This window comes from Monodelphis domestica, chromosome 2, assembly GCF_027887165.1.
Source record: "Monodelphis domestica isolate mMonDom1 chromosome 2, mMonDom1.pri, whole genome shotgun sequence".
Classification (NCBI taxonomy): Eukaryota; Metazoa; Chordata; class Mammalia; order Didelphimorphia; family Didelphidae; genus Monodelphis; species Monodelphis domestica.
In genome coordinates this window covers 500,001,386-500,026,350 of record NC_077228.1, presented here as the reverse complement: position 1 = coordinate 500,026,350, position 24,965 = coordinate 500,001,386, and the positions used below count along the sequence as shown (strand labels likewise).

The following is a 24,965-nucleotide window of genomic DNA, read 5'->3' as shown; positions in this document are numbered from 1 at the left end:
TAATCTATCAAGTTTGACATTTCATCCAGCTATGCAATTAGCCCATGATGCCAAGCGTGCAAAGGAAGTTTTATCTGCTCCAAATCAGTAAGCAGTCTAACATTATAAAAACACAACCATTAATAAGCCCTTTGCTATTCTTCACAACCCATCTTCAAAGAAAGCCTCTTTCTTTCTTCAAGGCTCTTTCTTCAAGGTAAGATATCTTCAAAAATGTCACTCTTAAGAATTATGTCACTAACTGATGCCCAGGTACAGGTCAGGGTTCTAGAGATACAGATCAAGAAGATAGAAAACTGTGATTGAGGTAGAACCATAGAGGTAGGCATTCACAGTCTGCTCAAATACAGGACCCAAATCTAATTTGGGCCACCAATGAATCTGTTTACAATTCTGAAGATGTACAAGAGCCTGGTCACTGACTCCAAGGGGGATCAATCATGCCAAGAGGATCTAATCTAATGGTTTTAGTAGCAGAATACAAAGTGATTTACCCTAAAGCTTCTCTCCTCTCTTAGCCTGTACACATTGCTTTACTTCAGATATTATAAGGGAAGAAGTTACCAGGATCATTGACAATGCCTATCTGAGAAGTCTATGAAACCATTCTTTAAGCAAATTCTTTCATCAGAGTTTTAAAAAAAACACAAAGGTTAAGAAAAATAAAGTTCTCATACAAGTTCAAAGACCCCCTGAAATCTGGTGTCAACAGTCCCTAGGTTAAGAATTCCTGATTTAATCCAATCTTTTCAATTTATAAATAAGGAAAACTAATACCAGAAAGTAGCAGGATCCTGTCTATGATCACCCAGGATTAAGTAATTAAATAGCAGGGTCAGAATTCCAACCCAAGTATTTACTCTAAATCTGGTGTTGTTTCCAATTCTCTAAGGAAATTTTATTTCAAACACTCCAAGTATAGCCCACCTTTAAGGAACAGGTGTTCCTTATTGGCTCCAGGAAAAGAGGTATGTTATAATAAGTAGTTTCTATAGGAACAATATTACAATTTTCACTTTAGGCAATCCAATGGTGAGGGAAAAAAGTTTTCTAGGAATATTACAGTGAGGTCCAATGAAAATATGTTTAAGGCTATTAGCAAAATTATGTTGGTCAGGCAATGTAAAAAAATAAGGCATAGATCTGTATCACTAGAAAAGAAATAGGGGCAGCTAGGTGGCTCAGTGGATTGAGAGTCAGGCCCAGAAACAGGGGGTCCTGGGTTCAAATCTGGCCTCAGACACTTCCTAGCTGTGTGACCCTGGGCAAGTCACTTAATCCCCATTGCCTAGCCCTTACCATTCTTCTGCCTTAAAAAGATGGAAGGTGAGGGTTTAAAAAAAGAAAGAAAGAAATAGACTAGAAACACTGAAAATATTGGTGGGACACAGTAAAGCCTCCTTAATTCATAAGCCCTCTAAGGATTTAACAACTCTGGCCTAGAAGTTCCAGAAGGAACTTGGCCACTATCCTTGAGACATATCCTTGACCTCAAAGAGATTACTCTCATGGAAGAGAACAAATATAATGCAGCTGATTAAATTTTTTTTTAATTTTAAAATTAAAAATATGTATTTAATTTATACATTAAAGCAAAGCCAGGCAAGAACTAGACATACACTGAATTATCTTAAAACCCAAGGCTGAAATGGCATTTCTTTAGTATAAACATTATATACATGCCACTTATTTGGAGCAAAGCTATCTTTAAAAACTGAGGGAAAACACAGGTAAGATACAAAATAACCCCCCCCCCCAAAAAAAACCCTTCAATTTAGCCTATCAACAGAAAAAGAAAAAGTGCAGAAGCAACAAAAAAGGGATTTTTGTATCAACTTCTACTGGAAAAAACCAATGGGGACATTTCTATGCCAAGGTTACTCTTACTTGAAAAGAGGAATGTAACCTTCAGAGATAGAAGTCATCTAATTAGGTCACTATGTAACACCTCAAAAGCCATGAGATCACCAAACTAAACAGAATCTATCCAAGAATTCTGTAGGAAATTAAGTATGGATTAGAGTAATTAAATGTAAAATCTCCTTGAGAGCAACCACAATTCTTAAGGATTTAGGTCATTACAGTGAAACATATCTTAGAAAAATATGAAGAGAATTACTACGAATTATACACCTTCCACCTTCACCTTCAATCTGCAGAAGCTGTATCTGAAAGGAACAAAATGAAGATTTGGAAAGACAAAATAAAATAATGCAGCTTATCAGAGAACAACATGCTTCTCAGGAAGGACGACTAAAAAAATTCATTTACTTGTATTAGCAGTAATAGCCTCAAGTTTCTAAAAATTACATATATTTCTTCAAAAGAAATTCAAGGAAAATATATAATCATGGGTAAAGGGCAAACATTGTTCCTTCTGAATGCTTAAATAGCCAATTATGTGCCTAATGCATTAATGCTGCAGAAGAGAAAGAGCCTATTACAAAAAGTTGAATAAGACATCCTGAAGAATGTTCCCTGGGGGATGCAGTCCATTCATCTGATAGTAATACCACCCCAAAAAGGCAGTTTCATGCAACTTGTAGTACTTTAATTTCCCAGCTGCCAAAAGAAATATAGAAGGAACAGAAATTAAACTAATTATGTCAGCAGTCCTAGTGAACAAAACTTTAATTGTATTAACAAATCAGCAGTTAGACTCCAACACAACCTGAAAGCCCTTTAAGGGCTCTAACTTATTCAGAATATAAATTACCGCAATCAATATGACAGAAATGAAACATCTTAGTTACTATAGGTACATAAGGAATAAAAGTTCAAAGAGTTCCATGTAAAAAAATTAATATTCTGTATGAGTAACTTACATCTAAAAATGTTCTTATTTTATGACTTACCACACTGGGCAAGCATCAGTGATAATCCTTTTAAATGTGCACTCTACCAGTCAGCTTTTAAAAACAAATCCTGACTAGAAAGCTTCAACTCACTTAGATGGAAGGCAGGCATCAGTCAGTAACAGGCCTCTGAATCTTGCAGGAAGCATCACCAGCAAGTTCCAAACAGAGGCATGGTCAAAGGGGAAAAAGAAAAAGGAAGGAGGTGGGAAAAAAGAATATGAAAGAAGAGGATGATAGATATTTTAAGATAAAGTCTATTTCCTCTAGTTTTAAGCAACTTTATTCTTTATTCAGTGATACTTTAAAAAACAGAGAAATACAAGGAGCAAGGTTACCAATTAATTGTCCCATGAGTTCGTCTGCCTAACTCAACTTAAATTAGGGTTTAGTAAAAGGGCTTAGTGACTTTGAGCAATAAATGCATTGGATAAAGAATGCAATTTGGTTCTAATTATAAACATTAGGTATGCATTCCAAATATATATTTTACAAAATATATATTATCTGTCTTATGATTCACTTATTTATTCATCTTTCTCTTAGCTCATAACAATGTTATTTTTCAGACTTAGGGAATTTCCTAAAGGATCTGGATATTCAGGAGAGGTTTCAAGGGAAATCAGAACACCAGCCTAAATGACTTGAGTGGCTTCACTAAGTTCCTCACCCAAACACAGGGCCTTCCCTTGACCTCACCCTCACCCATAATGTTCCCAGCCATGATCAAGAAACCTATTATTCTTCTATTTGACCATAACCTCCAGTTATCCCACATCTAAAGATTCCTCATCAAGGGACATCAACAGGCAATTTTCAGCTAAAGAAATCAAAACTATTAATAAGCACAAGAAAAAGTGTTCTAGATCTCTTATAATCAGAGAGATGCAAATCAAAACAACTCTGAGCTATCACCTCACACCTAGTAGATTGGCTAACATGACAGCAGAGGAAAGTAATGAATGCTGGAGGGGATGTGGCAAAGTTGGGACATTAATGCATTGCTGATGGTGTTGTGAATTGATCCAACCATTCTGGAGGACAATTTGGAACTATGTCCAAAGTGCACTAAAAGATTGCCTGCCCTGTGACCCAGCCATAGCACTGCTGGGTTTGTACTCCAAAGAGATAATAAGGAAAAATATATGTACAAAAATATTTATAAACACATTCTTTATGGTGGCAAAAAACTGGGAAATGAGAGGATGCCCTTCAATTGGGGAATGTCTGAACAAATTGTGGTACATGTTGGTGATGGAATACTATTGTGCTCAAAGGAATAATAAACTGGAAGAATTCCATGGAAACTGGAACAACCTCCAGAAATTGATGCAGAGTGAAAGGAGCAGAACCAGGAGAACATTCTACATAGAGACCGACAATCGAATGTAATGAACTTCTCATTAGTTGCAATGCAGTGATCCTGAATAACCTGGAGGGATCTATGAGAAAGAACACTATCCACATTCAGAGGGAAAACTGGGGGAGTAGAAACACCAAAGAAAAACAACTGCTTGATCACATGGGTGGAGGGTATATGACTGTGGATATAGACTCCAAATGAACATCCTAGTGCAAACACCAACAACCTGGAAATAGGTTCTGATCAAGGACACATGTAATACCCAGTGGAATTGCTCGTGGGCTATGGGAAGAGTGGGGGTAGGAAAGGGAGGGAATATGATTCTTGTAACCAAGGAATAATGTTCTAAATTGACTAAATAAAATAAATAAAGATGCCTCATACCTCCTAAACCTACTTGTGCCCCTCACTGTGACCTCCAATACCCTCCAATCCTCAATCAGAGGATTCTCAGGCCATCACCCCTGCTTTGGTTTCACTTTCTTTCCCAATCCTTACTGTATAATTGGTCAGGTAAATGGTATACTGACTGTTCTCTACTCTCAAATCCCTTGCCCCCTTTACCTTGCCACACACTCAAATTTTGGTTTAGTCTCACTTGACATCTGCCCCCTCCACCCCTACTAACAATTGCTGCTAAACTGTGTAGCAGGAAGTATGGGAACTGGTCTGAATGCCTCCCCCCCAAATTGTTCTCAAACTTTAACTAGGCCCTCACTGTCATAAGGTAATTTTCCTGTTCTTCCCTAATTGGCTCTATCAACACTCCCCATAGTTCTTGTTGACCTACTCAACTTTCCTACCTGTACCTTGATCCAACACCCTCTAGTCTCCAGCAGACTGACCCCACAATCAGCCTTCACTCTCTAATCTTCAGTCTCTATCTAAAGGCTGCTTCAGGGCTGTCTACAAATACACACAAGTCCCCTGAATTAATTTTTTTAAATCAACCTTTTAAGCTATAGTCTTATTCCTCTCCCCTTCTGTTACCAAACTCCTTAAAAAAAAACCAAAAAAACATTATTTTATCCTCCATGGTCTCCACTTTCTCAGCTCTTGCTCATTGTCTCTTTGCAATCTGCCTCCCAACTTTATCACTCACCTGAAACTGTTCTCTCTCAACTTACAAATTATCTCAGCTTCCAAATAAGATGACCTTTCCTTGGTCCTCATCCTTCTAGACCCCTCTGTAGTTTGATGCTATAGAGTCCCCTCTCCCCCTACTCCTGTTCTCTTAAGATTCTTATAATACAGATACTTGGTTTCTATTTTATCACCCAGGCTCCTTTGCTGGGCTTCCAACAAGAATGTCACAGATTTCTTTCCTCTCTACACACTTCCTTTCAGTAATCTTTACTCCTATATGTTCAATTATCATCTCCAGGCAAATTATATCTAATTCTACTTCAAGATTTCTTAATTTGGGTCCATGAAGTCAGATGGAGGAAAAAAATTATTCCTTTATTCACACTAATCTGTAACTGTAACTGCATTTCCTTCCATTTAAAAAAAAACAAAAACATTAGTCTGAGAAGTCTGGATTTTAATTGTCTGTCTGAGGAATCCAGCCAGTCCAGCTCTACACTCTCCAGAGTTCTAATACCATATCACTAATGGATGTCTTCAACTAGATGTCTCACAGGCATATCAAACAAAACATCCAAAACAAAATTCACTCTACATCCAAGGGAAAAAAAATCTGCCATTCATCTTTTTTCCTAACTCCACTATCTCTGTGGACCTTACCACCACTATAGAGTTCAAATCCCCAGAGCCCTCCTCTCTCTTCACCATCCCTCAGATGCCAAGTCTTATCAGTTTTACCTCCCTAACATCTTTCTCCCCTTCTCTCCATTCACATTGTCATCATTCTCACTCAAGCACCTCATCAACTCTTGCTTGGGTTATTACAAGTTTCCTAATTGTATTCCCTGCTTTTACTATGTCTGTTCTTTTACCCATTCTCTACAATGCTGCCAAAATCATTTCTTACTCCAATGGCTCCCTATTATGCCTAGGATAAAAAATAAACACCTTTGGCATTTAAAATTCTCATCATTTCATTCCAGTTTGCCTTCCTTTACTTTTAATTTTTTTAAAAATATGAACTAAAAAACCCCAAGCATGGTCACACTCATTGAACACAAAAAGATGATTCTATATGAAACCATGAACTTCCATTTCACACCACCTGATTTTTTTAAAAGCACAGAATCATTTTTACATGTTTTCAAACCCTCTTGCTAGTCACTGCTTCTTTCTCAACGTTGTTCTCTCTGTGTGCTTTTTTAAAAAAACATTACAATGGCCATCTTTTGGGGGACATGACTATATTTCAATGTTTTTATTTTGTTCTAATATTTCTTGATGCCTCATGGGGGCACTGACTTATATTCAGTCTTTGTTGTTGCTGTTCAATCATTTCAATTGTGTCCAACTCTTCATGACCTCACTTTGGGTTTTCTTGGCAAAGATACTGGAGTGGTTTACCATTTCCTCCTCCAGCTCATTTTACAGATGAGGAACTGAGGCAATCAGGGTTATTAGCCTTGCCCAGGGTCACATAGCTAGTAATGTCTGAGGCCAGATTTGAACTCGGGAAGATTCAATCTTCCTGACTTTAGACCCAACACTCTATCCACTATGCTGCCTAGCTGCTATATTTAGTCTTGTTTTCAGGAATTCCATTTGTTTGGGTAAAGTTTACCACTTTCTCTTCTAAGCAAAATATTCTCTTTCCAATTCTTGAGAAATTTTACTCTACTTTTTTAGCTCTTGCTTTATTCTAGATATTTGTGTAGACCTTATGGAAAATCCATTTTTTAAAAGTCTCTGTTGACAATTGCTACAGCTATATATGGAGTAATTTTCATTATTATATAGTATTTGTTTGATTTTTCTCGTCTCTCCAGCTTTCGTTCCTGAATTAGGGCTTTATGCTGGTAAGGCTTTTCCTTCTAATGCTCTTTTGGGTAGAGTGGTTAGCTCTGCTTGGAATTAGCCTAGGCTCCCTAGATTCTTGTGCTAATCTCTATCCAGCACTTTTTGAGCCCCTGAATCTTTGAGGCCAACATCACTAGACCTTCAAGGTCTCTACTAATGTCTCAGGGCAATGTTAAGAACCTTAGCGTCCCCACTGTCATTTTCTACCTCTCTTACCTTTTTTGTCTAAACTCCTTGAAAAGGCAGTCAACAATCAATGTACCTTCCCCTTTTTTCCTCTCACTCTCTTCTTAACTGTTAACTTGACTGAGAGACCCTGGACTTCAATAGAAATAGTTCTCTGAGTGCCCTGTACTGTTAAAATTGTTGCCTACTTCCCTTTTTGTATCACTCTAGAGTGAAAGTATATTCTGTATTTTCTCACTGGATTTCTTGATCATTATTCAGCCTGATAAAAACTTTAGGTTTTTGCTGTAATAGATACGTGGAGGCTGGGTAGCATGCCTCCTCTTCAAATGGCCATCTCCTCAACCCTCTACAGCATGTTGGCAAAGACATGGCACTCATGCCCCAGCAGCATGGAGGGGGTTGCTGTGTTCCCCCCCCTCCACTGCACCTGATAGCATTTTTTGCATGCCCCACCCCTCTATTCAGTAGACCAATGCAAGACTTCTTCTGAACTCTGGTGTAATTCAGGCGGCTCACAGGTGCAGTTTGGGCATGTGATCTCTAAACCGTTCACCCAATGCTGCCTTTTCCACACTTATTATATTACTCCCCTTCACACACTATGACTCATTCAAACTGATGTTTTTAACATGCATCACTCTATCTACTGTGTCTGAACCTCTAAATACTCCATGCCTGGAACATATCCTCTCCTCACATTCACTGCCTTTAAAATTCAAACCAAAAGAGCAGCTAGGTGACTCAGTGGATAGAATCAGGCATGGAGATGGGAGATCCTGGGTTCAAGTCTGGCCTCAGATACTTCCTAGCTGTGTGACCCTGAACAAGTCACTTAACCCCAGTTGCCCAGTCCTTATCACTCCTCTGTCTTGGAACCAATACTCAGTATTGATTCAGACAGAAGGTAAGGGCTTAAAAAAAAAAAAACTCAACCCAAGCATCATCTCCTGGACTGTACAGATCTAACCTCAATCTGCCAAAATGGTATTTGCTTTGAAGCTTCTTATGTGTGTGCCATTTTCTCTAATAAAAATTATGCTCCTGGAGCAAGGGCAGAGGCCATTCTATTTTTGTTTGGAGACTGTCTTTTCTCACTACTTAACCAGATAAACTTATCTCATCCCACATACCTAAAATGGTATCTTCTATATCACAACTTCTTCATTCCTTAAGGCATTGTCCTAGGCCCTCTTCTATTTGTTCTTACACAAAAATCCCAAGAGTACAATTACTCTATGCACACAATTTACACAAACCTCACAGTTAAGTCCCCCCTTATTCACTGGCTTCACTTTCCCAAGCTTCAGTTATCCCAGATCAACCATGAAGTGCCAGAGGCCACCCAGAGGAAAAGGGGTCAAGTTTTTTTTGCTTTCACTTTCACTTTTGGGTCAGTTTTTAGAGAAGAAAAGGGAAGGCCAGGAATCACTAAATCGTGGGCAAGAGGGGAGAAAGAGCACATATATATGGGATCAGTAGGTGTTCACATCCAGTGGAAGTTTCTCTTGGAACAAAGCCTATCTCCCACCACACTACCATATGGGAGCCCTACTATATATCTAACCATAATCTGGACTGAAATACTGAGTGACTGTAGGCAAGTCACTTAACCTGTTTGCCTTAATTTCCTCATCTGTAAATGGAGATGATAATAATAGCACTTATCTCCCGGGATTATTATGAGGATCAAATAGGAGAATCTTCAAAGTTCTTAGCACAGTGGCTGGCATGTAAGTGCCATATAAATGTTAGCTATTATTAATCTCACTCGTGAACTCCAGATCTAGATTACCAACTGCTGGCTGGATATCTCCTCTGGAAGTCCCACCACAGGCATTTAAATTCAACATTCCCAAAGAAATTATATTTCCCCCAGAATCCATTCAATCCATACATAAATGTCTACCAACTGTCTTTCTAGTTTCCCAAGTTAAACCTTAGTGATTTTCAAGAACTCCAAGATTTAGGATTAAAAAAAGGCTGTCCACTGCTATAGAGAGGCAGTGAGGCATTACAGAGGCAGCCTCTGAACTAGAATAATCTGTATTTAAGTGCTGTACTTATTGCATGACCCTGGGCAAGTCATTAACTAGCTGCCCCAGGAAGCAATTTTGATTCAGAGACACATGTAAAACCCAGTGGAATTGCTGGTTGGGGAGGGAGATGAGGAGGGAAAGAACATGAACCATGTAACCATGAAAAATATTCTAAATTAATAAATAAATATATTTTAAAAATACAAAAATCTAAGTTTTTGTGTCAGGAAGTGGCCTGAGATTATTAAAAGCATTTTCTTATACATTTTTATTCCCAAAAAATAGATGAAGAGTCATGAAATCAGCAAAGGCTCCAATCCAAAATTTTAATTCCTTAAATATAATCAAGGAGAGGGAGTATAAAGGAGGGACAGCTGGCTTTGGAATCAGAAGTTCAAGGAGCAGATCAAGCCCTCCCTGCCCCCAGCCAAATCCTGGCTGAATGACCAGGAGCAAATTATTTGATCTCTTCATGTCCCAGGCAACCCTCTAAAATGACAAATTGTCAACCTCTAAACTACCCTCCACACAACTCCCAAAGTCCTTTTCCTTAAGTGCAGGTCTGACCCTATCACTCCCCTCCTAACAAACTCCAGTGACCCCCAACAGATGCTAAGATATAATATAAACTCCTGTGTGATATTTAAAGCCCCTCAGAAGCTGGACTGACCTGGCTCTACATCATTCTCTCTCCTTCTAAAGCATTGTCTTGCTGCTCTGAGTCTCATCTCTGGGCCATTCTTAGCTCAGGCAGTCCCCTGATTTGAGGAATGCATTCCCTGGCCTCCCCTCCCCCTCCCCCTCCCTTAGACTCAGCTTTAGCCCAGCCTCCTCCTAAGTGGGGCCTTTCTAGATCTCATCCCTCCTCTCCCAGTTCCCCGGGATTCACATCCATTCACACACGCGCACAGGGCACATGTTACACACACACTCACTCTAGAATTCAGGCTTTTGGAGAACCGGACATGGATACTTTGGGTTTTGAGAAGTGCCTGGTATAAAGCAGGGTTGATTCACATTGGTAGAGAGAAGTTCTCTTTTGTCTGTCAGTGAAATCACAAATCTAGCCCCCAAAAAGGTAAGTGAAATGGAGAGCCACCTGGTGGGCTTCAGTAGGCTGCAGCCTATTTCCCATGACGATTTTTGGGCAAGGAGCTTCTAAAGGAATTGGCATCCAAGTAATATATGCTCAGAAAAGGTGGGTCGGTCATGTGCCACAGGTATCCCACAGAAACACAGATAACAAGCACAGGAGGCCTCCAGCTACCCTGGTCTCTACAAGATGGTGAAAGGCCTCCCTCAGGCCAGGGGCTGACACAGTTTCAATTGCAAACTGATGAAAGGCCCTGGACAAAAACCAAAAGAGAAGACCAGGGATAGGTAGAGATGAACCGACCTTCCACTGGAGGAAGTGGCTTCCCCAAGGGGAGTCACAAATCTACTTTATTACAAGGGCCTCCAAAATAGAAGAATTTGGAAAGCTACTTTGGCTGCTTTCAAAATTCTCCCAGTGTGAGAAGTCCTAACATAACTGCTAGAGACAGAACAGATGGTCTGGCCAGGCTGCTGGCTGGTTGGACAGCAATGCTCACTGGTCATTCAGGAATCCAGTGAAGCTCCTCCAAGCCCAGATCTCCTGGCTAAAGAAAGGGAATACAGCTGAAAGGGGCCCCATACTGAATAGCAAGGCATAGAGCAAGCTTCAGTTACCTGGCAAAGTAAAGAAAGGAGATATTCATACTCCAATTTCCAAAAATGTTGGATAAAATAAGATCTATAATGAGCATTTCTTCAATGATTCGGAAGGCATGTCACTATCTTCCTGGGCCTCAGAGTCAACATAATGAAGCTCAGTATTAAAACTGGCAAAGCCCAGGAGTGCTGGTTAAATATTTCTAGTTGACAGAATGCTAGCTAACCCAACTTTCTAACAGTATGGTTTTAGATTTACAAATGCAAATTTGCCTGGAGCCATGGGGAAGGGAGGGAAGCAGGAGGAAAGGGGCCCACAAACAGTTCAAGGACATGTGGGGCCAAGGAAAGAGAAATGAGAGCAGAAGAAAGAACTAGCATAGGGGACAGATACATGGTAACTGGAGAGGTAGGTGGGGTGGGTGTCCCAGGCCCAGCCCAGAGGCAGGAGCCAGGAGAGCCCTACACTATACAGTAAAGTTAACATAAGTTTTTTGGAATTCAGATTTCCTTGGGAATTCTCTATGGAAAGTAAAAATTATAGAATATGAATTACCTAAAGTGAGAACTGTCTGTACTAGAGGCTCAAAAAGTTTTCCCCATAGGAAACTTAAGAGTTCATGCTGGGTTTTAAAATAATAAAAGAAGCAGCTGAAAAGCACTGAAATGGAATCCTAGTAAATTAGTTTAGTGACAAAATGATGAAACTTAGTATATCAACACTGGGGATTATTCACTCTTGAGTGGAAAAAAAATGAGGGAGCAATTTAGTAAGAGAATTCAAGCATGCCAAATATGGTGAACACCTATTCTCCTGATCCACTGAGGAAACCAGCTTAAAGCAACCCTGCCATATCTGGATGAAATACAACAAATTTTCAGACCATCAGAGTTGCCCAACACTGGAATAAGCAGCCAAAGGAGCCATTTAGTGACTGGCTTTTCCTCCTGGGAGAATGGGGGAGGGCAGTACTAGGCATAATTAAATCTTACTACTCTGTGTGTGTGTTTATAATAAAATTTCCTGTTACAAAAGAACTTCTAATCAGATGCATTCAAAATGTTTCCATTACAAAAAATCTCAACTACAAAAAAAAGCAGTCATTCCCTTTAAACATGTTAAAATATTTCCCCTATTAGCAGTTACATAATTCTCTATTTTGTTTTTAATACATCATTCTAGAAATGTAATCCAATATAACTTATAGCATCAACCATTATTACATGGATTTTGGATATACTCTGGGGAGTCTGGGGAGATTCCACATTGTAAGCTCCTATACCAGGACCCATTAATTTATATACTTCCTCAGTGTCTAATGTAGATATCCATACATAGTAAGTTGCTAATTAGTTGACAGAGTGCAGGACTTAAAGTCAGGAAGACACAGTTCATATCCTGCCTCATATTTCCTAGCTATGTAATTCTAAACAAGAGCCTTAACTTCTCTCTGCCTCAGTTTCCTCATGTACAAAATTCAGGTAATAACAGGACTATAACAAACATGCTCTCAGTAGGTCTTCACAACAACCATGGAAGACAGGTGCTATCATGCAAAGCACTTTGCAAAACTGCATGTGTAAAAGAATAGCCACTGTCATTATAGACCAATATAATTAGTCTATACAGGGATCTGCTAACTGTAGCATGCCTGGTTTGGCATGGCAGCAGTGGCTAAGAATGGTTCTCATGTTTTTAAATAGTTTTCTCGGATTTCACAATGTAAAAACTGCCCTTTACTCACAAGTGGCACAAAAGCAGGCCAAAATTTAGCCAAAGGGCTATAATTTGCCAAAGTCTCTTTTCAGGCCAGGTCCATCCATCCCTCTATCCCTCCACCCCACTCCGACCACCCCAATAATAATGGCAGTAGTCATTTCTATTGTCCCTGCTAGTTTCTCAATTCTATTCATCTCAGCTCCTCCTGGGGACAGGGCTTGGGTGCACAGAACTTAAGGATAACCCAGGATTAGTCATTTACTATGTGATCTTAGACAAGTCACCTGATGCCTGTTACTTTATATGTAAAATGAAGAGACTGAATTAGATGACCTTTAGGATATGGTCAAATGAGATAATAAATACAGAGTTTTGCAAACTTTCAAGCAACTCTATAAACGCTAGCATCTACTTTACAAAACACTTTACATATATCCTTCCATGTGCTCCCCAAAATATCAGGGATTCTCCTATAGGTAAAAATAATAATAGTATGGAGAAAATATGTAAGGTGAATAATTCATCAGTTGCCTAACCAATTTTACTCAAAATTTTATAACACTTTTCATCTGAAGAAGTCACAAGATCATGGGTTATAGAGCTAGAAGGGACCCTCATAGATCTGGTCCAAGCCCTCATTTTACATATGAGCATACTGAGGCCCAGGTAGATCAACTTCCTCTCAGGCTTGTCACACAAAAGCAAAAGGCAAGAAGTGTCTAGTTTACAATACACAGACTACTTTGAATATAGAAAGTATAACTACCTACCAAAGTGTTTTTCCTTGTCAAATTACTTTACTTGCCAAGAAATGTCCACAGTAGCTGCCACAGAGGCAGTCAGGTGGCACCAGGCCTGGGATTAGGAGGACTTGGATTCAAATTTGGTCTCAGTCATATACTAACTGTATGATCCTGAGAAAGTCACTTAACCTGATTTGCCTTAATTTTACCAACCATAAACTGGGTATAATAATAGCACCTACCTCACAGTTTGGTTATAAGGATCAATTGAGATCATATTTGTAAAATGTTTAGTACAAGCAGATGTCACAGAAATGCTTGCTCTTTTTTCCCCATTCCACTAACCTTAGCATTTACTTAAAAGGTGTTAAATCAGACTCTACACAAACTCACTTGGCATTACAAAGTTTTGAACTATATTGATTTCTAAACTTCCTAATGTCTAAGCATGCTCTCTTTTCTTTTTCAGCATACTCTCTACTCTATTAATAACTGGTTAAATTAACTAATCAATATGGAGAATTTACAACCTTGCATTCCAATGTAAACAATCAAGACGAGCTTTTGGGCTGATCAATACTGAGGTTTTTAGGGGTCTGGTCTCTGTAATTAGATATAGACTTTCAAATGTGTACAGTCACATTTTCTTCAAGCCCAAAGCAAATTTTTTGCTATTCACCATACCACTGTAATCTGGAATTGTATGGGGCAAAATCCACTCCCTTTACTACTTAAAAAAACAAAAAAATGGGCATAAAGTGCCTCCTAGAAACAAACCCCTGTGATGCTGAGGCTACCTGAACCCCATCTAGCCTATGGAGGCTGCATGCCACTGGTAGCTCTCGAAGTTGTTTTATCTCTGGTTTTTTCATCTTCATTTCCCAACACATCCTTTTCCCCTCTCCTCCCAGTTGCCCCAAACCAGTGACCACATGGCCTCCTCTGACAGCAAGTTCAAAAATGCCAAAGCCCCTCCCTTGGACAAAGTCAGAGGTCATTTTTCTGGACTCTAATCCGGGCCAACCTTGGTCAAGACTCCCCACCTAACTACAACTTGTTCTAATCTGTTCGTCCACCAGGAGGAAGCACAACAAATTTTCAGATGCATTTCCTATTTCCTTAAGTCTGTGAAGAAAAGTCTAACCTGACAAACTTCAATTCTCTTTCAAAGTCATAAATATGTGCACTGGCTGGATTCACAACAAGGCAGACATTGATCAGCTGGCACTGCCCCCTTGGTCTCCTGGAGGCCCTGACACCATCTACTAGGCCCAGGGGGAAAAGTGCAGACACCCTCCAGGCTGGTCCAAGTCTCTAAGGACAGAGCCCACGCCTAACTTCTGCCAGGCAAGCTGCATACACCCATGTATGTTTATTCATCACCTCATTACACTGGATATTAAGTAGAATCCAAACAGAATCCAACAGAAATGGGAAAAACCATGTGCAATGCACCAACTACATTCCCTGCTGGGAAGGCTATTCCAGTAATGTTAACAACACCTCATTCTTTTTCAATGGCAGTTTTTGCTCAGGGCAGAATGCTCTGTTCTAGTGACTGGAGAAGCCAAGAAAAGAATCCACTCCGTGGGGTTTGTACCATATTGTCTAGGACCCAAGGCTGGGAGAAGACAATCCTGCTTTATTTCCTGGTTTCCACCACTTCCTGGGGCAGGGAAGTGAAACCACCACTTCCTGCAGCATTTCAGCTCCACACACAGGGAGCAAAAGATCCCAGGAGGGTAATGGACACTGCAGAGAAACCCCAATTCTCCTAAGATCCCCATCAAATCCCAGGAGTGATCCTCTCATTTTCCAATGTGGCAATTATTTTTTTAAAAAAGCAAAGATAGACAGGGTCTTTCTCAAGGGAAAGAAAGTCAAGTTCCCTCTAGCTCCAGCCATAAACAAGGCACTTTCTCCTATAATTCAACTCAAGGTGATTCAAGAAATTCCCAGAGAGAAGGGCCCTAAAATATCAGCCTCCAGAAACAGGAGCACTTGGGCTTCCCCTCAGTGGTCTCTGAGGATGAATCAACAAGGAGGGAGAGGTGATGGTATTATACCATATCTACTCCCCAAAGTTAAGAGGGAGAAAGGGGGTTGGTTCTTCCCTCTCATTAGATTGGAGGCTTCCAGAGCAGGAAGTATCTTTGCTTTTAATATCTGGGTCCCCAGCTCAAGCTTCCAGTTTGCAACCCTCCGTACACTAATGAATGCTTTCTCCTTCATTCACTGAATAATAGCTAACTTTTACAGTGTCCCTGGGTGTCAGTCAACAAGCATTATTCAGCTCTATCTCTGAGCCAGCCACAGAGAGAAGAACTGGGAATAATGCAAAAAAAGGCGAAAAAGTAGCCCCAGATCTCCTGGACCCGAGTCCAAGAGACCACGAGCAAATTAACTAAAACCAAATGAGCTGTACACAGGATAAACTAAGGGTACAGGAGGCTCAAAGAGAAAACCACTTCACAAATGCTGGGTCACTCTGTTGAGGCTGAATCATTTTCAGTCCTGTCCCACTCGGCATAACCCCTTCTGGGGTTTTCTTGGCAGAGATTTACCCAACTGATTTGCCATTTCCTTCTCCAGCTCAGTTGATAGCTGAAGAAACTGAGACAAATAGGGTAAAGTGGTTTGCCCAAGGTCAGTCAGTCAAGATGTGGGGGAGGGGAAGGGGTAACTAGATGGCTCAGTGGATTGAGAGCCAGGCCTAGAGATGGGAGGTCCTAGGTTCAAATTTGACCTCAGATACTTCCCAGCTGTGTGACCCTGGGCAAGTCACTTAACCCCCATTGCCTATCCATTACCACTCTTCTGCTTTGGAACCAATACACAATATAGATTCCAAGACGGAAGGTAAGGGTTTAAAAAAAATGTGTCTGTGGCTGGATGTGGCATAGTGCCTGGCACACAGTAGGTGCTATATGTTGGCTATTACTAATTAAATTACTGACTCCAGGTCCCAGCACTCTAACCACTGGACCACTTGGCTGCCCAGATCTTTCATCTAAAGTAGGAAAAGATCTTGGAGGTCACAAACTGCCTGGATGATCACCTTCATCTCACAACAGATCTCAAATCAGTTGCAGGGGACTCCAAATCCAGGGTTGGGGGAGGGGGGTGAGGCTAGAGTGTAATGAGGAGAGCCATGGAGTGGGCCTCAGACACTTCCTTGCTGAGTTCCCTGGGCAACTCACTGCACTGCAGCCTGCCTAGGTTTCCCAATCTGCAAAATGAGCATAGTAGCACCTGCCCAACCCAAAGATCAAATGAGATAATCAATGTAAAGCTCCCCGCACAGGGCAGTGCAATGAATGTTAAATAAGATCATTGTAAACCACTTAGCACAATGCCTGGCACAGAAATGTTGGCTATTAATTATTGCCCTTCACAGTTCCTGGCACATAGTAGGTGCTATGTGTTGGCTATTACTACTTAAAGCATTTAGCACACCGCCTGGAATGCAGTAGGCGTTGCATAAATGTTGGCTAAAATTATTCCCAGTCACATTATACCCCAGAACACCCAACAAAGAGACGAGGTGGGACTCAGTTTCCACCTCTATACAAAGAGGGGGCTTGCCTAAGTCTGAATTCAGGAAAGAAGCCGTGTCAAATCCCAGCCTGAGCACCTTTACAGTAGACAGGGCGCAAGGAAACGACTTGCTCAAGGTCGCACGAAGAAGTGAACAGCAGAGAGGCAACATTCGAACCCAGGTGGTGGGACTCCAGAGCGAGTGACTGCTTCAGGGGTCAGGGTTGATGGGGAGGGGGCGGGGTCAGAGGGACGGTGGGGGAGGGGCGCAGGACTGAGCGGGGGGAGCGGAGGGCCCCCAGTTCCCCGGGGCCCCGCCTCACCTGCCACCGTAGCCCGCTCCACCCGCGCAGAGGCGGGGACCCAGCTTCCGAATCCTGGCCGGGGAGGGGCCGCTTCAAGCGCCGCGGTGGGGGCGGCGGCGGCGGCTTCTCCGCGGATGAGGGGCCAAGGGGGGTGGCCGCAACATCTTCCCCGGCGGCCCCAGGAAGTCTCCTCCCCAGGCCCAGCGCGGCCCCGCCCCGGCGCGCACGCCCCGCCCCTCCTCGAGCGCGCTTGTCGCGCTTGCGCCGTCCTCCGCTAGTGGCACCATCGAGCTTCGCGGGAGGCTGGCAGCTAGAGAGGCTCCGTGAAGCCCGCGTGCGCCCCCTGAGGGCCCGAAGAGGACCCAGGAGAGTGCGATTCTCTTGAGAGGGCCAAAGCCGAGCTAAAGGAGGAGAAAGGGTGGGCAGGTGGCTAAGCTGAGCCGCCGGGTTGTTCGCCCTCTAGGTCCAGTGCCTAGGCAACAAGCATTTTTTTTTTCAATCCGTCACTTTCCGTCTTAGAATATTGGTTCCAAAGCAAAAAAGCGGTAAGGGCAAGAGGCAATGGAAATCAAGTGACTTGAAAGCTTTTCACAATCCCCCTTAATGTCCGTGCCTTCCTTCTGTTGACTCCGATTTATCTTGTCTACATCTTGTCTGTATATAGTAGTTTCATGCTGTTTTCTCCAATAGCCTGTGAGGTCCTGGAGAGAAAGGGCTGTCTTTTGCCCTCTTGGTACTTGGCACATAGTTTGGTAGATGTTAATAAATGCTTGTTGATTTGACTAGATAAATATCCAGCCCTCTCCTTAGCCCTGGGACCAGAGCACCTGGTACTGCAACTACCTTTGGACATTTCCAACTGGATGTCCTATAATGCGTCTCAGGATCACAGTATCCAAATCCAAAACAGTATCTTTCCCCAAAAACCCACCCCTTTCCTAATCATTCTCGTTTCTGTCGAGAGCACCACTGGGTCCCTTGGTCATCTTGGCTCCCAACTTCAACTCACTCTCCCTGCTTTGGAAGCATATTAAAAGACCTTCTTTGGGGGAAAAGATTAAGAAATAAATATTTCTTCCAAACTTACCTGAAATAAACGTTATCAGTCTTTAGTCAAACTTCTCAGGAAATAATGGCCTCTACTATGTCCAGATGCTCTTTTTTTTAGGCACATCCCCCAAAACGTCAATAATCAAAGGTAAGACTCACTCCCTCCCTCTTGCATAGATCAAAGGTGGTACTCACTCTTCGAAAAGGAAATGGGGCTACTTATCTAGTTCCAATCATTGCCTTCTCCATCATCTGGAGAACAAAGTAATGACTTACCCAAAAGCTGACCTTTCTCTTTCCATTTTTGAAGGTATTCCAGTATTGATCAGAAGAAGGAGCTCTTTCTGATTACTTCAATACACCCTTGCCTAGCTTGGAGTGGAAAGCCAGAGGGAGGTGGTCATAGAAGGAATGAATGGTTTTAAGGAAATGACTCCATAAGGGTGTGTAGGAAAAATTAAGGGACAATTGCACTATCGAATGATGCAAAATGTTAATGTTTTCCTTATGCTCAGTGTAGCCACTATGTTTCATCATACTGTGAAGTTTTTCTTGTTCGTGATTCCCATAAATGTTACTTATAAAATGTCTTGTGTTAATGAATAATAACTAGCATTTAGATAACATTTTAAGACTTACAAAGTATTTTCTATATGTTAACTCATTTGATTCCAACAATAACTCTGCAAGGTAGGTGCTATTATTATCCCCATTTTAATAGATGAGGAAATTGAAGCAAAGAAAGGTGATACCCAGGGTTCTCACAGCTACAAAGTGTCTGAGGCAAATTCTGAACTCAGGTCTTCTTGACTTCAAGTCTCATAGTCTTACCCTATCCATTGTGCCAACTAGTTGCCTAATATTCCTGTTTGGATAATTAGATGACAAAGTGGCTAGAGTACTGGCCCTTCAGTCAGGAAGACTCTAGTTTAAATTCAGCCTGAGACATTTACTAGCTCTGTGACCCAGGCAAGTCACTTATCCCTGATGCCTCAGTTTCCTCATCTGTAAAATGAGGCTAATAATGTACATACCTCCCAGGCACTTATTAGCTTTATGACCCTGGGCAAGTCACTTACCTTTGATGCCTCAGTTTCCTCATCTGTAAAGTGAGGATGATAATAGTGCCTATCTCCCAGGAACTTGCTAGCTGTATGACCCTGGGCAAGTCACTTAACCCTGTTTGCCTTAGTGTCCTCATGTGTCAAATGAGTTGAAGAAGGAAATGATAAACCATTCCATTATCTCTGCCAAGAAAACCCCAAATAAGATCACAAAGAGTCAGACGTGACTTAAATATAGCAACCCCCCTCTGGAGTCCAACCCAACAACAACAAAATGTCAGAGGTATATTTGAGGCCAGGAGTGGACTCCATTGTTATGGACATTTCTCTTCCCAATAGAATAATTCTTGGATTAAATTAATAAAAAAAAATTTCTGCCAGATAGAATTTGTCTTCAATCTTCTATATCCAATTGGTTGTCAATTTTATCCATTTTTACCTCCATGACACCCCTCAAATCTTTCTATTCACACAGCCACCACCCTGGTTCTAGTTTTTACCACCTCTCACCAGGTCTGTTGGAATACCCTCCTCATCAGTTGGCAGGCCTCCTTCCCTCATGTCTGTTCTTCTTTCCAGTTTATCTTCCACATAGCTACCAAAGCAGATCTTCCTAAAAGTACAGGTCACTTCTCTGCTCAACAATCTTTAGGTGCTCCCTTCTAGCTCTAGGATCAAGTAAAAACTCCTCTGCTTGGTATTGAAAGTACTTTAAACCTATATTTTTAGCCTCATGATCCATCACTGTCCTCCACACATTCTACAGTCCAGTAGACCTTACTGGCTCTCACATTCAAAACTCCTGTCTCCATGCCTTTTTACAGGTAATCCTCCCCCAACAACTGGGGTTTGCTACCTCTTCAGACTCCTAACTCCCTTCAAAGCCAGGCACAAGCACCCACCCTGCTAGTCAGTCAATCAACAATAAACATTTATTAAGCACCTAGTATATTCCAGGAGATGCTAAACTCGGGAAATGCAGGGAAAGGCAAAAGACAGTCCCCTTTTTCAAGGAACTCACAAGCTAATGGGCTCATTTTAGCACCTTTCCAGAGAAACAAAAGAATCATATGCTTATGTTGTCTCCCCTGGTAGAATGTAAACTCCTTGAGAGTAGGGATTATCTTATTTTTCTTTATATTCCCAGAGGCTCTCATAGTAGGGACTTAATAATTTATTGATCAATTGATATGTAAATTCCCAGAGACTCTTATCTATGGACTTCATTTTTTTGTAGATGCTTAGCACAAGTAGTAATAAGTAATAAGTGATTTCACTGTTCTGATCTTTACTCAGAAGTGGATATGACTAATCTTCCATCCATTGGACATGCACTTAGAAAAAAAGATCAGAGTCAGGTTCAGAGGAGGGAAGTCCTGAATTCAAATGTAACCTCACTTCCTAGCTATATGACCCTGGGCAAGTAATTTAACTCCTATTGCCTAGCCCTTACCACTCTTCTGCCTTAGAACCAGTACATAGTAATGATTCTAAGATGGAAAATAAAGATTTAAAAGAAAAAAATGGTCAGTCATTAAAATGGGTTTGCCTGGTCCTTACTACTCTTCTGCCTTAGAACCAGTACATAGCAATGATTCTAAGATGGAAGATAAAGATTTAAAAGAAAAAATGGTCAGAGTCATTAAAATGGGTTTGCATTAACCCATACACATTCCCTTGGCTCCTGTTCCTGAAAACCAGCATTGACTCATTCAACATTTACTGATGCCAAAGCACTTAGTGGACCCAAAGACAGTAAGGCACAGACCCTGCCTTCAATGAGCTCATGGTCCAGTAGGGGAGATGCTATGTACAAAAATATAAATACAAGGTAGATTGTCGTCATTGCCATGAGTAATACTAATGAAGTTCAGGGGAGGGAGACAGTGATCACTCTGAGCTTTATTGGAACAGGGAAGGCTTCCTGAAGATGTGATATACAGCTTGGACAGTGAAGAATGGGTTGTATTTCAAAAGATAAGAACCAGAGTGTAGGAAGACATCCCAAAGAGATTCGAGACCTCCTGAGCTAAGCAGAACCCTAACATAAATATAGATGGTTGTAAAGTGAACCCTCCCTCTAGGTAATTAATTCCATTTTCATGCCTCAGTTTATTCATCTACACTTCCTCCAGTTAGTGTTCAAAACTACTGAAAAATCTAAAATAATGAATAAAACAGTGTACCTTCAAATGGGAGCCTTACCTGAGCTCAACACATCCCACTTTCTCTCTTCTGACTGTTCTTATAATTATATCACCTAATATCAATTTCCTTCCCCATGGAATTGATGGATTTATTACTCTCTCCCCCTCCCACATCTGGCCACTCACTCTGAGATTCCAAACTCTCTTTCTCTCTTGTTATTGAGAGGAACCAACTTTTAGGTGTACCTACCCTGTCCTGTAAGAGAGCAGGGACCACCAATCTCTTGCCCCATCTCCCTTCCCCTGAGTGTTACCTACAATTCCAGAAAATTAAATACCCTGGTGGGACAGAAGACAGAGTCATCCTAGTCTTCCTGGAAGAATTGAGCTTACCGAAGAACAGAGCACCTGACTTCTTTCCAAGAAAGGGTGTACTTAACTCACCCATTGGACCCAAGGATTGTACCTTTTCTTAATAGTACTATTCAAGGCAAATCATTAACTGGCATCTTCTGACTATGTAGTGAGTAGGTAAATCACTGGAATGCTGCTAAATAATTTGCATATCACCAAGGCTGAGAGGTCCCAGAACTATATTTCCCCAGATACCTTCCTTTCCCCAAGTTAGTTATAATCATCACTGCTGTTTTTCTTTTTTATTGGGGCTTTTCTTCAGAGGAACTCAATAGCACACCCATTGTGCAAGTAATCTGTAATCCTATCCGGTAAAGCAATAGGCATTTTGTAGTCATAAAGCACTAATTCCTCTACCCAGTGACATATTTATGGCTGTTGTTTACTCTGACATATTTTCATTATTTCGACTCATTTACTAAGTATTTCCCAATACATATTTATGAATTGCCTGCTTTTCCCCACTAGTGGTGAAACCATATAAATCACATCATTTTCCTTATGAGAAATCCAGAGTCCTGGAGTCAGTAAATCCAAATCCTACCCAGCTCCCCCTGTGTGCCCGTGTGCCTTTGGGTATATCGTCTGAGCTCGATAGACTTTTAATATTCCACCCACAGTAGGGTGAAGTGGATTTGGGGTCAGGAAACCTAGTTATGTCTTTCATTGTAGGATCCCAGACAAGAAAGAATAAATGGGGAACAGCTAGGGCTAGAGACAGAAGGCCCTGGGTTCAAACGTGACCCTAGGCAAATCACTTAACTCCCATTGCCTAGCCCTTACTGCTCTTCTCCTTTGGAATCATTATTGATGCCATGATAAAAGGTAAGGGTAAAAAAAAGGGGGGGATGAATAAATGAGTGATTGAACCAATGTAACATGCATTTATTAAGCATCTTGTGTGCCAGACAGTGAATCAATCCTTGCCCTCCTGACACATACAGGGGAGTGGAGTTAGGAAAAGGAGTTTGGGTCTGGGGAGTCACAGGGACTGGGAATGGAATCACAAGGTGATTGCCACATTTTTCAGTAGCAATGGTGGTACAAGAGCAAGAGGTGGAAAACAGAGTGGCTACGTGGTGCCACAGTGCACGGTGAGTGTGGGACTTGAAGTCAGAAAGACATGTTCCTGTGTTCAGTTCTGGTCTCAGGCATTTTCTGGTTGGGTCACCCTGGACAAGTCACTTAAGCCCCATTGCCCAACCCTTACTGCCTCATCCTCACTGCTGAGTGCCTCTTACTTGACCCACTACGTGTAGGCTAGACTCAGTAATGTATCACCTAATTCTGGGGGCATTTCCTGGACAGCTACCTTGTATCTGCTAGCTTATCATCACCACCTACACACACACACACAGTAGGTACACAAATATTTGATAACTCATTCATATTGGTAGTTGAAGTGTAGGATACCTGTAGGGAATTCATGGAAAATAATCCTGGAAAAGGAATTTATTTGGTGAATTTCAGGTTAAGAAACATATACAGGTATCCCTTCTACCCTGGGGGGTGGGAGGTTGTCTTAGGGATAATAATAAATAATAATAATAATAATAATAATGTACAAAATATTTTGACCCTCCCTTTGTACCAGAGAAGTCTGATTTTTTTTTTCCTTTATGGGGTAGTTACAGTATCTTATTGTAAAATTTGGGTTCTGCATTTGGTCATATGCTCTATATAGGTCATCATTGATTATCTTGTTTTATGAACCTCCAAACTGACCCTTGTCTTTGATAACTTGCCTTCAAGAAATCCCCTTTACTGACCCTTGTCCTTTAAACTGAGCCTTAAACCCTCAATCACCCCTAGATCATTCTAGAATCAAATCTTAATTATCCTTTGTCTTCTTGGCTTCTCTTATAGTTATCTAGGTCCAGGTTCCAAGTATTCTAGCCTCTGGCTACATTCTCTTTCCCAAGCCTCTATATAATCAGTCTGTTGTTCTTCCTTGCCTATATTCCCTAAGGTGTATATATGTTTCTAAACTTTAGTTTTTAAGCTTTTTCTGTTACCTGCTGGCCTTTGCATGCCATCTGTGGCTTCTGCAAAGCTTCCTAAAAACTCCCATTTAATTTTTTATACCAACCCACAACATACTGAACCCTCAATACCAGCATTTGGTTGGATAAAAGGAAAAGACAAGAGGTGCCAAAAAAAGAGGGTACAGAATGAAGGGCAGCTAGGTGGCACAGGAGATAAAGTGCCAGGTCCGAATGCAGAAAGATACCTCTTCCTGAGTTCAAATATGACTTCAGATACTTCCTAGCTATGTGATCCTGGACAGATCACTTAACATGGTCTCAGTTTCTTCATTTAAAAAATGAGCTGGAGAAGGAAATAGCTAAATTACTCCAGTGTCTTTGCCAAAATAAACCCAAATGGGGTCCCAAAGAATCAGAAATGACTGAACAACATGATGGCCTTCACTCAAACCCTTTTGCTGATCTAGCCTAGTTCTTCTGGCAGAAATTGAGTCAGGAATTAAATAGGTTTCACCCCTAGAAATGACCAAAGGGCAAGTCAAAGGAATCTTAGGATTCTGGAAATTAAAAAAAAAAAAAACCTGGGGGAGAGGTTTCTCCCTTGGCCAGAAAGAGCCGGGTTACCTATGTAATATTTTCCTTCCAAGGGTTTTCCACTCTTGATTTCATCCATTTTTCTGTTCTCCCTGGTGGCTTTGGAAAATGCTGGTAAAGAAGAATCTGTCCTAGAACCTTTTAATGGTATATCATGCTGAGAAGAGAGAGGCTGGAATGGAATGATTATCATAGGGGAGGGGGAGTGACATATGATCCTTAAATAAACCATTTAAAGATCCCAGGCTATTCTATTTCACTCCTCATTGGGCCTTATCTAGGGGGCAGAAGCTGTATCTTAGTCCAAGATCTCAGTGCATCCCAGGAC

General features: G+C 41.2%; 1 protein-coding gene across 2 annotated transcripts in view; it reads right to left on the bottom strand.

Annotated features, from left to right (window-relative positions):
• The window catches only part of RFFL (ring finger and FYVE like domain containing E3 ubiquitin protein ligase), a 73,992-nt gene extending 56,374 nt beyond the window's left edge, over positions 1-17,618 (bottom strand). Inside the window, exon 1 of one of the 2 annotated variants that reach the window (XM_007485533.3) lies at positions 17,402-17,618. The gene's annotated coding sequence lies outside the window, so the exon portion shown is untranslated. The remainder of the gene's footprint in view (positions 1-17,401) is intronic. The other variant, XM_016429235.2, reaches the window with a different exon arrangement.
• Positions 17,619-24,965: the final 7,347 nt, after the last annotated feature.